The following is a 12219-nucleotide window of genomic DNA, read 5'->3' on the forward strand; positions in this document are numbered from 1 at the left end:
GCTGTACTAGTTTGCACTCCCACCAACAGTGTAAGAGGGTTCCCTTTCTCTGCACCTTCTCCAGCATTTATCGTTTGTAGACTTTTTGATAGCAGCCATTCTGACCATTGTGAGCTGGTACCTCATTGTGGTTTTGATTTGCATTTCTCTGATAATGAGTGATGTTGAGCATCTTTCATGTGTTTGTTAGCCATCTGTATGTCTTTAGAGAAATGTCTGTGTAGTTCTTTGGTCCATTTTTTGATTGGGTTGCTTATTTTTCTGGAATTGAGCTGCAGGAGTTGCTTGTATATTTTTGAGATTAATTCTGTGTCAGTTGCTTCATTTGCTATTATCTTCTCCCATTCTGTAGGCTGTCTTTTTACCTTGTTTGTAGTTTCCTTCATTGTGCAAAAGCTTTTAAGTTTAATTAGGTCCCATTTGTTTAATTTTGCTTTTATTTCCATTACTCTGGGAGGTGGATCATAGAGGATCCTGCTGTGCTGTATGTTGGAGAGTGTTTTGCCTATGTTCTCTTCTAGGAGTTTTATAGTTTTTGGTCTTACATTTAGATCTTTAATCCATTTTGAGTTTATTTTTGTGTATGGTGTTAGAAAGTATTCCCAGTTTCATTCTTTTATAAGTGCTTGACCAGTTTTTTTTAGCACCACTTGTTAAAGAGATTGTCTTTAATCCATTGTATATTCTTGCCTCCTTTGTCAAAGATAAGGTATCCATGAAAGAAAGAAAGTGAAGTAGCTCAGTTGTGTCCAATTCTTTGTGATCCCACCCTCCTTCCATGGGATTTTCCAGGCAAGAATACTGGAGTGGGTTGCCATTTCCTTCTCCAGGAGATCTTTCCAACCCAGGGATTAAACCCTGGTCTCCCATGTTGTAGGCAGATGCTTTACTCTCTGAGCCAGGTGTCCTTAGGTGCATGGATTTATCTCTGGGCTTTCTGTTTTGTTCCATTGATCTACATTTCTGTCTTTGTGCCAGTACAATACTGTCTTAATAACTGTAGCTTTGTAGTATAGTTTGAAGTCAAGCAGGTTGATTCCTCCAGTTCAATTCTTCTTTCTCAAGATTGCTTTGGCTATTTGAGGTTTTTTATATTTCCATACAAATTGTGAAATGATTTGTTCTAGTTGTCTGAAAATTCCATTGGTAGCTTGATAGGGATTGGGCTGAATCTATAGATTGCTTTGGGTAGTATGCTCATTTTCACTATATTGATTGATTCTTCTGATCCATGAACACGGCATACCTCTCCATCTGTTTGTGTCCTCTTTGATTTCTTTCATCAGTGTTTTGTAGTTTTCTATATACAGGTCTTTTGTTTCTTTAGGTAGATTTCTTCCTAAGTATTTTATTCTTTTCATTGCAATGGTGAATGAAATTGTTTCCTTAATTTCTCTATTTTCTCTTTGTTAGCATATATTTAGCTTTTAAAGAAACTGCCAAGCTGTTTTCCAAAAGGGCTGTACCATTCTATTTTCCCACTAACAGTGTGTGAGAATTCTAGTTCCTTTACTTCTGATGTGATGTGCTCAATCTTTAATTTTAGTCATTCTAATAGGTGTATAAGAGAATGTTATTGTGGTTTTAGTTTGAATTTCTGTAATGACTAATGATATCAAGCATCTTTTATTCCTTTTCGCCATCTATATATCTTGTTTTGTGAATGTCTGATGAAATATTTTACCAATTTTTAAAGTTAAGTTGTTTGTTTTCTTATTGTTGAGTTTAAAAAGTTTGTTATATATTCTGGATAAGAGTCCTTTATCAGACATATGTATTGGCAAACACTTTTTCCAAGTGTTTGGCCTGTCCCTTTATTCTCTTAACAGTATATTTGGATAGCAGGAAGCTATCTATTGAAGTACAGTTTTATAGTTTTCTCTTTTATGAATCATCTTTAGGTATCCTAACTAAGAAGTCTTTGGTTTACCCAAAGTCACAAAAATATTCTGTGTTTCCTTTTAGATTTGTAGAGTTTTTGGTTTTAAGTATATGATAACATTTTGAGTTGATTTTATATATACTGTGAGATATGGATCAATATTCTGTATTTTTTTCATATGGATATCTAGTGGTTCTGTATCTTTCATTGAAAAGATTATCTTTTTCTACCGAGTTGCCTTTGCTAAAAATCAGTTGTCCATATATGTCTGGGTCTGTTTCTGGACACTGCCTGTACATTGTGTTGTATAGCTTTATAGTGTCTAAAAGTCAGAAAGAGTTAGCTTCCACAGTACGTTCTTCTTTTTTGAAGTTGTTTGGGTCTTCTAGGTAATTTGAATTTCCATATGAATTTTAGAATTAGCTTGTCAATTTCTACAAAAGAACCTGCTGGTATTTTGATTTGAATCTCTTTATCAGTTTGGGGAGAGCTTACATTGTAACAAACAATATTGAATTTTCATTAACAAAATGTAGCTCTCCATTTATATAGGTCTTCTTTAATTGCTCTGAGAAGTTTAGTAATTTTCAGTGTACACTGTTGCTCATTTTTTGGCCAGATTTATCCCTAAATAGTACATATTTCTTCTTAACTTTTTGACCACTTGGTACAGTTAAAATGATCATCTCATGTCCATGTCTACAATTTCTGCAATTTGTGTCAGTTCTTGGTTAGCTTCAATTGATTGATTTATCTCAAAGTCATGGTTCAAGTTTTTCGGCTTCTTTAAATTTCTTAGAATATTTGATTGGATGCCATCATTATTGGGTATTAAACATTTTTGTATTTCTATTAATATTGCTGAGGTTTTTTTTCTAGGATGCAGTTAAGTTACTTGGAAACAATTTTATTCTTTTGGAGCTTGCTTTCAAATATTTGTTAGGCAGGGCAAGAGCAGTATTTAGTCCATGGCTCATTATTCTTCACTAGTGAGGCAAGGCCGTTCTGTGTACTCCTTGCAATGCTCCATAAATTATGGTGTTTTCTAGTCTGGCTGGAACAACTGTGTGTATATTTGGGGAAAAAAATGTACCTTGAACTTTAGTTCATGATATGTATAAACATTAATTTATGATGGATCATAGGAGATCATGGGAGAATATTTTCATGGCCTGAAGATAGGAAATGATTAATTATATAGGACATAGAAAGCACTGAACCTAAAAGAGAAATTGATAAATTGGACTTGATAAAAGCTGTAATCTTCTCATCAAAAGGCACTGTTAAAAAATGAGTAAGAATACTGTGAGAAAGTATTTGCCCTACATATATCTGATAAAAGACTCCCATGTAGGCTATTTAAAGTATGCCTACAGCTGCTTAAAGACTTTATCACCGATTTCCAGTAATGCGATTTGATGTTCTCTGGTGTGGTTTTCATTGTGTATATCCTACTTGAACTCTAGCTGAGAGTTTATTATTTTTATAAAAACCTGGTAAATTATTGACCATTATTTCTTCAAATGCTTTTTCTGACCTTCTTTCCTTTTTGATTCTAATTGTGCATATATCAGACTGGTTAATATTGTCCCACAGGTTACCTAGGCTCTTTCATTTTTACAGTTCTTTTAAAATTTCTCTCTTCCACTTTTGTTATTTACTGTGTTTTTAAACTTACTCATCTTTTCACTTCAGGTATTGTGTTTGTCATCTCCCCAAGTTCCATTTTTATGTCTTCTACTTTACTTTTTATCATATTCTAAACACTTGAGCCTATACGTATAAACTGTTTTAAAGTTTCCTCGTTTGCTGAGTTTATTATTTTTTGCATCTTGGGGTCTGTTTTCTCTCTTTTTCTTCCCACACATTTATGGATCTCATTTTTATCTTTTTACTCATAACACCTTGAATTTTTTGTATTGTGTGACTATTATGCTGTTAAATATTTGGATTTTTATTGTGTTCCTTTAGATTTTTAAAAATTTGTTTCAGATGGTGCCTAAGTTGTTGTGCTTTAGCTCAGTTTTTTTGAGACTTTTTTCCGAAGCTTTGTTGGGTTGGGTCTAGCAGGAGAAGGGGATGACAGAGGATGAGATGGTTGGATGTCATTACCGACTCAGTGGACCTGAGTTTGAGGAAGCTCCGGGAGTTGGTGGTGGGACAGGGAAGCCTGGAGTCACAAAGAGTTGGCCGTGACTGAGTGACTGGACTGAACTGAGCAACACCTTTATGTAGACTAGGCTAGTGCTACTAAGACATGGCCCTTCTGAGTATCTGCTTAGTGTCTGGGGTCTTCAGTGTCACTGCCCTCATGTCCATCTGAACCTAGTCTCCCAGCCCAGTGAGACCAGTGGGAATTATTTAGCTTCCAGCTCCCAGATGGCTCACTAAACCTCATGGAGTTTTCTTCATACATATGGGTGGTTTACTAGTCAGCCAGCGAATCAAGGGACCTCTGTGCAGATTTCTGGAGCTTTTTTTTTGCCAACATCCCCAACTCTGATATTCGCCCCCACAAACTCCAGCCTCTTTTGTGTCCCCTAAATCTTAACTTCTGTCTCAATTCAGTGAGACTTTCATGATCTCCTTTGAGGAGGCTCCCCTTCCTGCACTCTGCTGTGGAAAGTACCTCCTGGAAGAAGAGTTTCACTGCCTGTTTTTCTTCATCCATGGGTCATAAGTCCTGGGCTGCCTGTTGTCTGTCTCAATGTCTGAAAAACTATCTTTTTCCAATTTTCTAGTTGTTTATGGTGAGGGGGCATTATGGCAGAAGTAAAACAGTACCTGTTTTCAATAGAAGTATTTATTGCAATCATGATCTTAAATAAATGGGATTTGAGGTTATTGAGAAACCTATATGCAGGTCAGGAAGCAACAGTTAGGACTGGACATGGAACAACAGACTGGTTCCAAATAGGAAAAGGAGTACATCAAGGGTGTATATTGTCACCCTGCTTATTGAACTTCTATGCAGAGTACATCATGAGAAACGCTGGACTGGAAGAAGCACAAGCTGGAATCAAGATTGCCGGGAGAAATATCAATAACCTCAGATATGCAGATGATACCACCTTTATGGCAGAAAGTGAAGAGGAACTAAAAAACCTCTTGAGGAAAGTGAAAGAGGAGAGTGAAAAAGTTGGCTTAAAGCTCAACATTCAGAAAACGAAGATCATGGCATCTGGTCCCATCACTTCATGGGAAATAGACAGGGAAACAATGGTAAACAGTGTCAGACTTTATTTTTTTGGGCTCCAAAATCACTGCAGATGGTGACTGCAGCCATTAAATTAAAAGACGCTTACTCCTTGGAAGAAAAGTTATGACCAACCTAGAGAGCATATTCAAAAGCAGAGACATTACTTTGCCAACAAAGGTCCGTCAAGTCAAGGCTGTGGTTTTTCCAGTAGTCATGTATGGATGTGAGAGTTGGACTGTGAAGAAAGCTGAGCGCCGAAGAATTGATGCTTTTGAACTGTGGTGTTGGAGAAGACTCTTGAGAGTCCCTTGGACTGCAAGGAGATCCAACCAGTCCATTCTGAAGGAGATCAGCCCTGAGATTTCTTTGGAGGGAATAATGCTGAAGCTGAAACTTCAGTACTTTGGCCACCTCATGTGAAGAGTTGACTCATTGGAAAAGACTCTGATGCTGGGAGGGATTGGGGGCAGGAGGAGAAGGGGACGACAGAGGATGAGATGGCTGGATGGCATCACTGACTCGATGGACGTGAGTCTGAGTGAACTCCGGGAGTTGGTGATGAACAGGGAGGCCTGGTGTGGTGCAATTCATGGGGTCGCAAAGAGTCGGACACGACTGCGTGACTGAACTGAACTGAACTGAACTGAGGTTATTTATTTTTACTGTTGTCTGAATAATTCTTTTCAGCAGCAAAACTCTTCTCCCCCCTTTTTTTCCAAATGAAATTCTACCATTCTACACAGGACTCCAATATAGAAACTAATTAAAACTTCATCTGCTCTCATTTAAGTGAGGTTTGGAGCTGGCTTGATTTCCACCTAACCCTGAAGCAATCTGGTACTTCTGAAAATAAAATTTGAAGACCAGTGAACTATTTACCCCTCTCATTTTACATGTGAGGAAACTAACTTCTAGAAGGGTCAAGTGTTTTGTCTGAAAGTAATGCATCTTAAACTATCTTGTTCATATGGGCTTTTGTGGCATTTGAAATAAGACCTCTTCTATCCAAACTCAGTGTCTTATTTTCCTTAGGTCAGCTTGACTGGGGAAAAGAAAGAAAGAAAGGAAAAAGGTCCCTTTGATTTTGAGCTGTTTCAGCATGAGATTCTTGGAGAACTCCATTCATTTCCTATTAACCTTTGTGTAGTGCATTGAACTCTCATGGACTATATTGTAACTTACAGCTGTTTAAACAGGTTTACAATAGTTTGTTTTAAACCAGTCTAGCACTTTGGTTTATTCTGCTTTCTCGTTGCTTCTATATGATAGATTTCAGCTTATGCATTTTATAAGAATTCTGTATGCAGATGATTATATACATGGATTTTATTCCTCATTCCTCTTATTGTGGTTATGTTATTTAATCTCCTGGAAACTACCTGGACGATATTCTAAAGAATGTTGTGCTTTGAACTCTACTTAGTATTTAGGTAACTGGTTGTGACCTTGGGTTGCTGGGGAAGTCTTCATATTGAAGGAAGCAGAGTGTCAACAGCTTGCACTATATTTCTTGGCAACAACCTGCCTTGTGTGCACCGGGCCTGTCTGCAATCAGAGTCTAAGAGCTTACACTTCAGTCATTTCCCCCTGAAACCCATCCTGTGTTCATGCACTACTTTATTAGTGTGGCCTATGGTGTAGAAATGGGACAGTCACCATAGTTGGATGAGAGGTGAACAGGCAGGGTAGATTCACTCACTTTCAGTCTACCAATTGTAGCTAGATTTCAATATTGAAGAATAATGTTGCTGCTATTTTATTTTCTCCTTCTTCTTACTGAAAAAACAAACTCAAAAGAAAACACCAAATAATTTAGTTGTTTATCCATGTGGTGTAATTTTAGAGTTGAGATTTCCTTTGAGACACATCCATTGTAACTGTTAGAGGCTCAATTAATATTTGCCATTGAACGAATGAATTAAACCCAAAAAGATATTTCAAAAGAAATTGTTGATGACACAACTATTTGAGCTATTCTACTTTACAGAACAAGATTACTCTTTGGCAAAACCAGTCAAGTTGCCTTATTTTTATATTAAGGCCAGACATGCCATGGTGATACAGCTTTTCCATAAGTAGTGTAGGAAAATTTCCTCTTACCTTACTCTTACTCCGCACCCATCATAGTGTTTTTCACATGATAGGTGTTTAGGAAGTGTTTGTAGAATGAGACAAGAAGTCTGTTCTACCACATTTCATTGCACTCATGGACAGGCCTAGCAAATCTTGAAAAAGTGGTTTTATCATGACCGTAATAATCTCATGTGGATTTTTTCATAATATGCTTTACATCCTCATATGTTCACTCTCCTTGTGCTGTCTCTTGGTAGTCATTCCTTTGCTAACACTGATTAGAATTTTAAATTTTTAAAAGTCCTATATTTTAAAAAATTATTTTTAATTGAAGGATAATTACTTTATAATACTGTATTGGTTTCTGCCATACATCAACATGAATCAGTCATGGGTATACATATGTCCTCTCTTTCTTGACCCTCCCTCCCACCTCCCACCCCATGCCACCCCTCTAGGTTGTCACAGAGCACCAGTTTGAGCTCCCTGAGTCATACGGCAAATGCCCACTGGCTGGCTGTTTTACACATGGTGGTATATATGTTTCTAGGTATGCTCTCCATTCGTCCCAGCCTTTCCTTCCCTCCTTGTGTCCACAAGTTCTTTCTTTATGCCTGTGTCTCCATTGCTGCCCTGCAAATAGGGAAAAGTCTTCTATTTTTCATGTGGTATTTGATGCTTTTTTCTGTCTCTTCTTCTTATACTCCAAATTACTTGAATTTGATATTTCTTACCTTTACCCAGGAAAATTTATCACCTGTTGGGAATAAAATTTGTAGTTTTTGGACTGATTACTAGCATTTATAAAACAGCAGTTTGGGAAGGGTTTTCATGCATGTTACCTTGTTTGCTGTCTCAGCTTCCCTGTAAGGTAGGTAGCTAGGTAAAGTGAGTGAGTGATATGGATAGATTAACTGACTGTGTCAAAGTTACGCAGCTAGTTAAGTGACAGAACTCTGAGGCCAGTGTTCTTTTTGCTGGTTCTAAACTGTCTCTGGATATTATGTTTTAAAAAGTGATGCAATCTATTTGCTTTCATTAACTTTTATTAGAACTGACTTTCAATTTTGATTCAAGGAAATCCTGAGGAAGTGACACTGTCCTTAGTGGGGATAATACAACTTCAGAGGCTGATTTTGAGAGAGAGATAAATATTTATATGTTTAATCATGTCGTCATAATTCTCTTGTCTAGGGCCCTGTGTCTTAACACATCCTTACTTCAATAATCTGTTTCTGGTATAAACAGATGGTGAGAAAACAGTGACTCCCAGATCTGTTATTGCTGCTGTGGTAATTTGATGTTTTACAGATAAGAATTTTGACTGATGGGAGGTTCGTCTGGAAGCCATATGTTGCGGGGGGCTCATATTGTTTAGATTTGGAAGTGTGCTTGCAATTGAATCAGGAAGGCATTGTTGTAAACAACAACTTGGCTGGCATTATTATTAAGCCTTGGATCTTCATATAGCTGTTCCCTTAAACTATTGAAAGAAAAATCGTTCATTTATGAGATAGAAAATGTGAAGCTTTTCGAACTGGTCTTTTCCCCTCTCATCCTGAATAATCATCACAGTGATAAGTATTTATATACAGGCAGAAAAGTTGAAAGTCAAAAGGTACTGAATCTTACAGGGAATAAGAACCTATGTTTCATGTAATACATTGAAAAGAAACAAGTTATGAGATTTTTAACAGATCCAATTGTCGTGTGACTCCCACAATGAATATGAGGAGAATAAAATGATCCCTTGAGGGATTTTTGCAACGGTTTAAATCAGTTGGTCAAGAAGCAGCAGTTAGAACTGGACATGGAACAACAGACTGGTTCCAGATAGGGAAAGGAGTACGTCAAGGCTGTATGTTGTCCCCCTGCTTATTTAATTTATATGCATCGTACATCATGAGAAATGCTGGGCTGGAAGAGGCACAAGCTGAAATCAAGATTGCCGGGAGAAATATCAATAACCTCAGATATGCAGATGACACCACCCTTATGGCAGAAAGTGAAGAGGAACTTAAAAGCCTCTTGATGAAAATGAAAGAGGAGAGTGAAAAAGTTGGCTTAAAGCTCAACATTCAGAAAACGAAGATCATGGCATCCGGTCCCATCACTTCATGGGAAACAGATGGGGAAACAGTGTCAGACTATTTCTTTGGTCTCCAAAATCACTGAGGATGGTGATTGCAGCCATGAAATTAAAAGATGCTTACTCCTTGGGAGAAATGTTATGACCAACCTAGATAGCATGTTAAAAAGCAGAGGCATTACTTTGCCAGCAAAGGTCCATCCAGTCAAGGCTATGGTTTTTCCAATAGTCATGTATGGATGTGAGAGTTGGGACTATGAAGAAAGCTGAGCACGGAAGAATTGATGCTTTTGAACTGTGGTGTTGGAGAAGACTCTTGAGAGTTCCTTGGACTGCAAGGAGATCCAACCAGTCAGTCCTCAAGTCTTGAATATTCATTGGAAGGACTGATGCTGAAGCTGAAGCTCCAATACTTTGGCCACGTGATGCGCAGAGCTGACTCATTTGAAAAGACCCTGATGCTGGGAAAGATTGGTGGCAGGAGGAGAAGGGGATGACAAAGGATGAGATGGTTGGATGGCATCACCGACTCGATGGACATGGGTTTGGGTGGACTTCGGGAGTCGGTGATGGACAGGGAAGCCTGGCGTGCTGCGGTTCACGGGGTCGCAAAGAGTCAGAGACAACTGAACGACTGAACTGAAATCAGTTGAAACACAAATTTTGTTTGTATTTGTTAGCTTTATTTCTTTAGTACTAGTTGTGTTTCATTTTCCATATTCCTTATGTTTTTGATTAGTGGGTTTTGGTCATCAGTTTGAAAGGAGTTACTTTTTATTGCCTTCTGAAACCTGAAGTGTACCTACATGGCAGGCTTCCTAATTTGTGTTAAAGACAGTGAAGGCCATGAAAATGCGATAGTAAGCTCTCCTTTTCCAGAGCACATTTCAGAAACAAAAACCAGCAGGAAACTTCAGTGTTCTGAGCGGTGTTAATTCAGGTATGTCTGTTCTGAATGTTAATCACTCACAGAATTATCTGAAGTATTTTAGCATTCATGTGTCCCTCACAAGCCATGCTTTTTAGAAAAGAGAACTCTAGTGAAAAGTGCCCTCTCTGCGGTGACTGTAAAGTGGCTTCACCTATGGTAGACACTGATGTTGATCTATTAAGAGGAACTAGCTAGCTCCTCAGAATACTTTGTGGAAGTGAAAACTGCTTTTCATACTGAAACTACTGGGGAATGGTTGAGGGGAGGCTTCAAACTGTTAAAAAAATATGTGGCTAAAAGTATATTAGTATGGTATTTCAAGTATATGAATACTACTACAAAAACTATAATAATACAGAATACACTTTCTTTCTAGACCAAGTGAAGTGTGTTGATATAATATTCCACTTAAAAAGGCTTTCAAAGGAGAAGTCAGGGTTATGAGCCATGTGGGAGTCTATCTAAGTCTTGTAGATTCTAGAAAGCAAAGAAAGGAAAAAAAATTTGAGAGATAGTGGGGATGGGTGTCTAGTTAAGGCACAAGAAAATGGTACCTGAGGAAGGTGCTAGTTGGCTAAAATGAAAGGAAAATATTGTTGGGGGTGCCTGTTAGGAGAATGTAGGAATCTTCACTGAAAGAACACTCAGGTGAATGCAAGGAAAATAGCTTAGACCTGAGGATGTATTCGTGGATTTTGAACCCAGAGCTAAGAGAAAAATATAGAGTTGAAAGCTTTTTTGTGGCCTAAGATCAGAAATAAATATGAAAGAAGAAATATCATCTCCTAGGAAGAACAGAACAGAAACGGAAAGAAATCAGGTATGTTTTCAACCCAAGACTCTCTAATTGAATGGAATTGTAGGTATCTAACTTGCCTGTAAGGAGATCCAGCCAGTCCATTCTAAAGGAGATCAACCCGGGGATTTCTTTGGAAGGAATGATGCTAAAGCTGAAACTCCACTACTTTGGCCACCTCATGCGAAGAGTTGACTCATTGGAGAAGACTTTGATGCTGGGAGGGATTGGGGGCAGGAGGAGAAGGGGATAACTGAGGATGAGATGGCTGGATGGCATCACTGACTCTATGGACGTGCGTCTGAGTGAACTCCAGGAGTTGATGATAGACAGGGAGGCCTGGCGTGCTGCGATTCATGGGGTCGCAGAGTTGGACACGACTGAGCGACTGAAGTGAACTGAACTTGCCTGTATATAGTGTGTGCTCTTCTGATGTTTTTACACTGTAGTGGAAGCATACATCGGTTTATTCTTTATTTACATTCCATCAGTGATAGCTGCAATATCTATGTCTAGAAAAGAAAAGGCCAGCCTCATAATTCCTTGAATAGCCACACTGCAGTAGTATCCAGTGTATATGTCTGTGGGAACCTGATCTTCACGCTTTATGATGGAGAATTGCCACTGTCATTGTAGCTTATCAAAAGCCCCACAATATACACATAAAGGACACATGTTTAAAAAATATATAAGAACTAATCTGCAGAAAATTGCCTTTAAAAGTGTTGAGTTATTATTTCTATTTTATTTTTGGATTTATTAGTAGTTATGTTAGTGAGACATAATTCTTAGTGATTAAAGATAACAATTGTATTTTTCTGTTTTCAGTATTGGAATCTGTTTTCAGATTCAAACCTGTTAGGAAAAACTCATGAATAATTACTTTGTGTCTCTATTAATATGAAGAATCATGCATAAAATGTAGGTGCATGCCTGTCTCTAAAATGAACAAGGAAATACAATTTCCTGGTTCTGTTAGTTGTTACAAAACATAGTTGCTCAGTTATTATACTATACTTTAGGTTAAAAAAAAAAACCTACTTCATTTTTGATTCCAAGCAAAATCATTTAGATATTAAAGTCTGTCATGTGAATATTAAACCATGATATTTTAAAAGGTTATGTTTCTTCAATCTGAAAACTTTCTGGTTAGGAAACAGAAATATGACATTTGTTTGGTCCCTCAGTACTCAAACAAGAAGTTTCTGCTTTGTTGAGATCCCTTAATCTTTATATAAATTTTTATAGG

General features: G+C 37.7%; 1 protein-coding gene across 19 annotated transcripts in view; it reads left to right on the forward strand.

The window, feature by feature from the left end:
* Window positions 1-12219, forward strand: part of PPP1R9A (protein phosphatase 1 regulatory subunit 9A) — a 342780-nt gene that overhangs the window by 79118 nt on the left and 251443 nt on the right. The gene's annotated exons all lie outside the window — the stretch shown is intronic.

This window comes from Ovis canadensis, chromosome 4, assembly GCF_042477335.2.
Source record: "Ovis canadensis isolate MfBH-ARS-UI-01 breed Bighorn chromosome 4, ARS-UI_OviCan_v2, whole genome shotgun sequence".
Taxonomy (NCBI): Eukaryota; Metazoa; Chordata; class Mammalia; order Artiodactyla; family Bovidae; genus Ovis; species Ovis canadensis.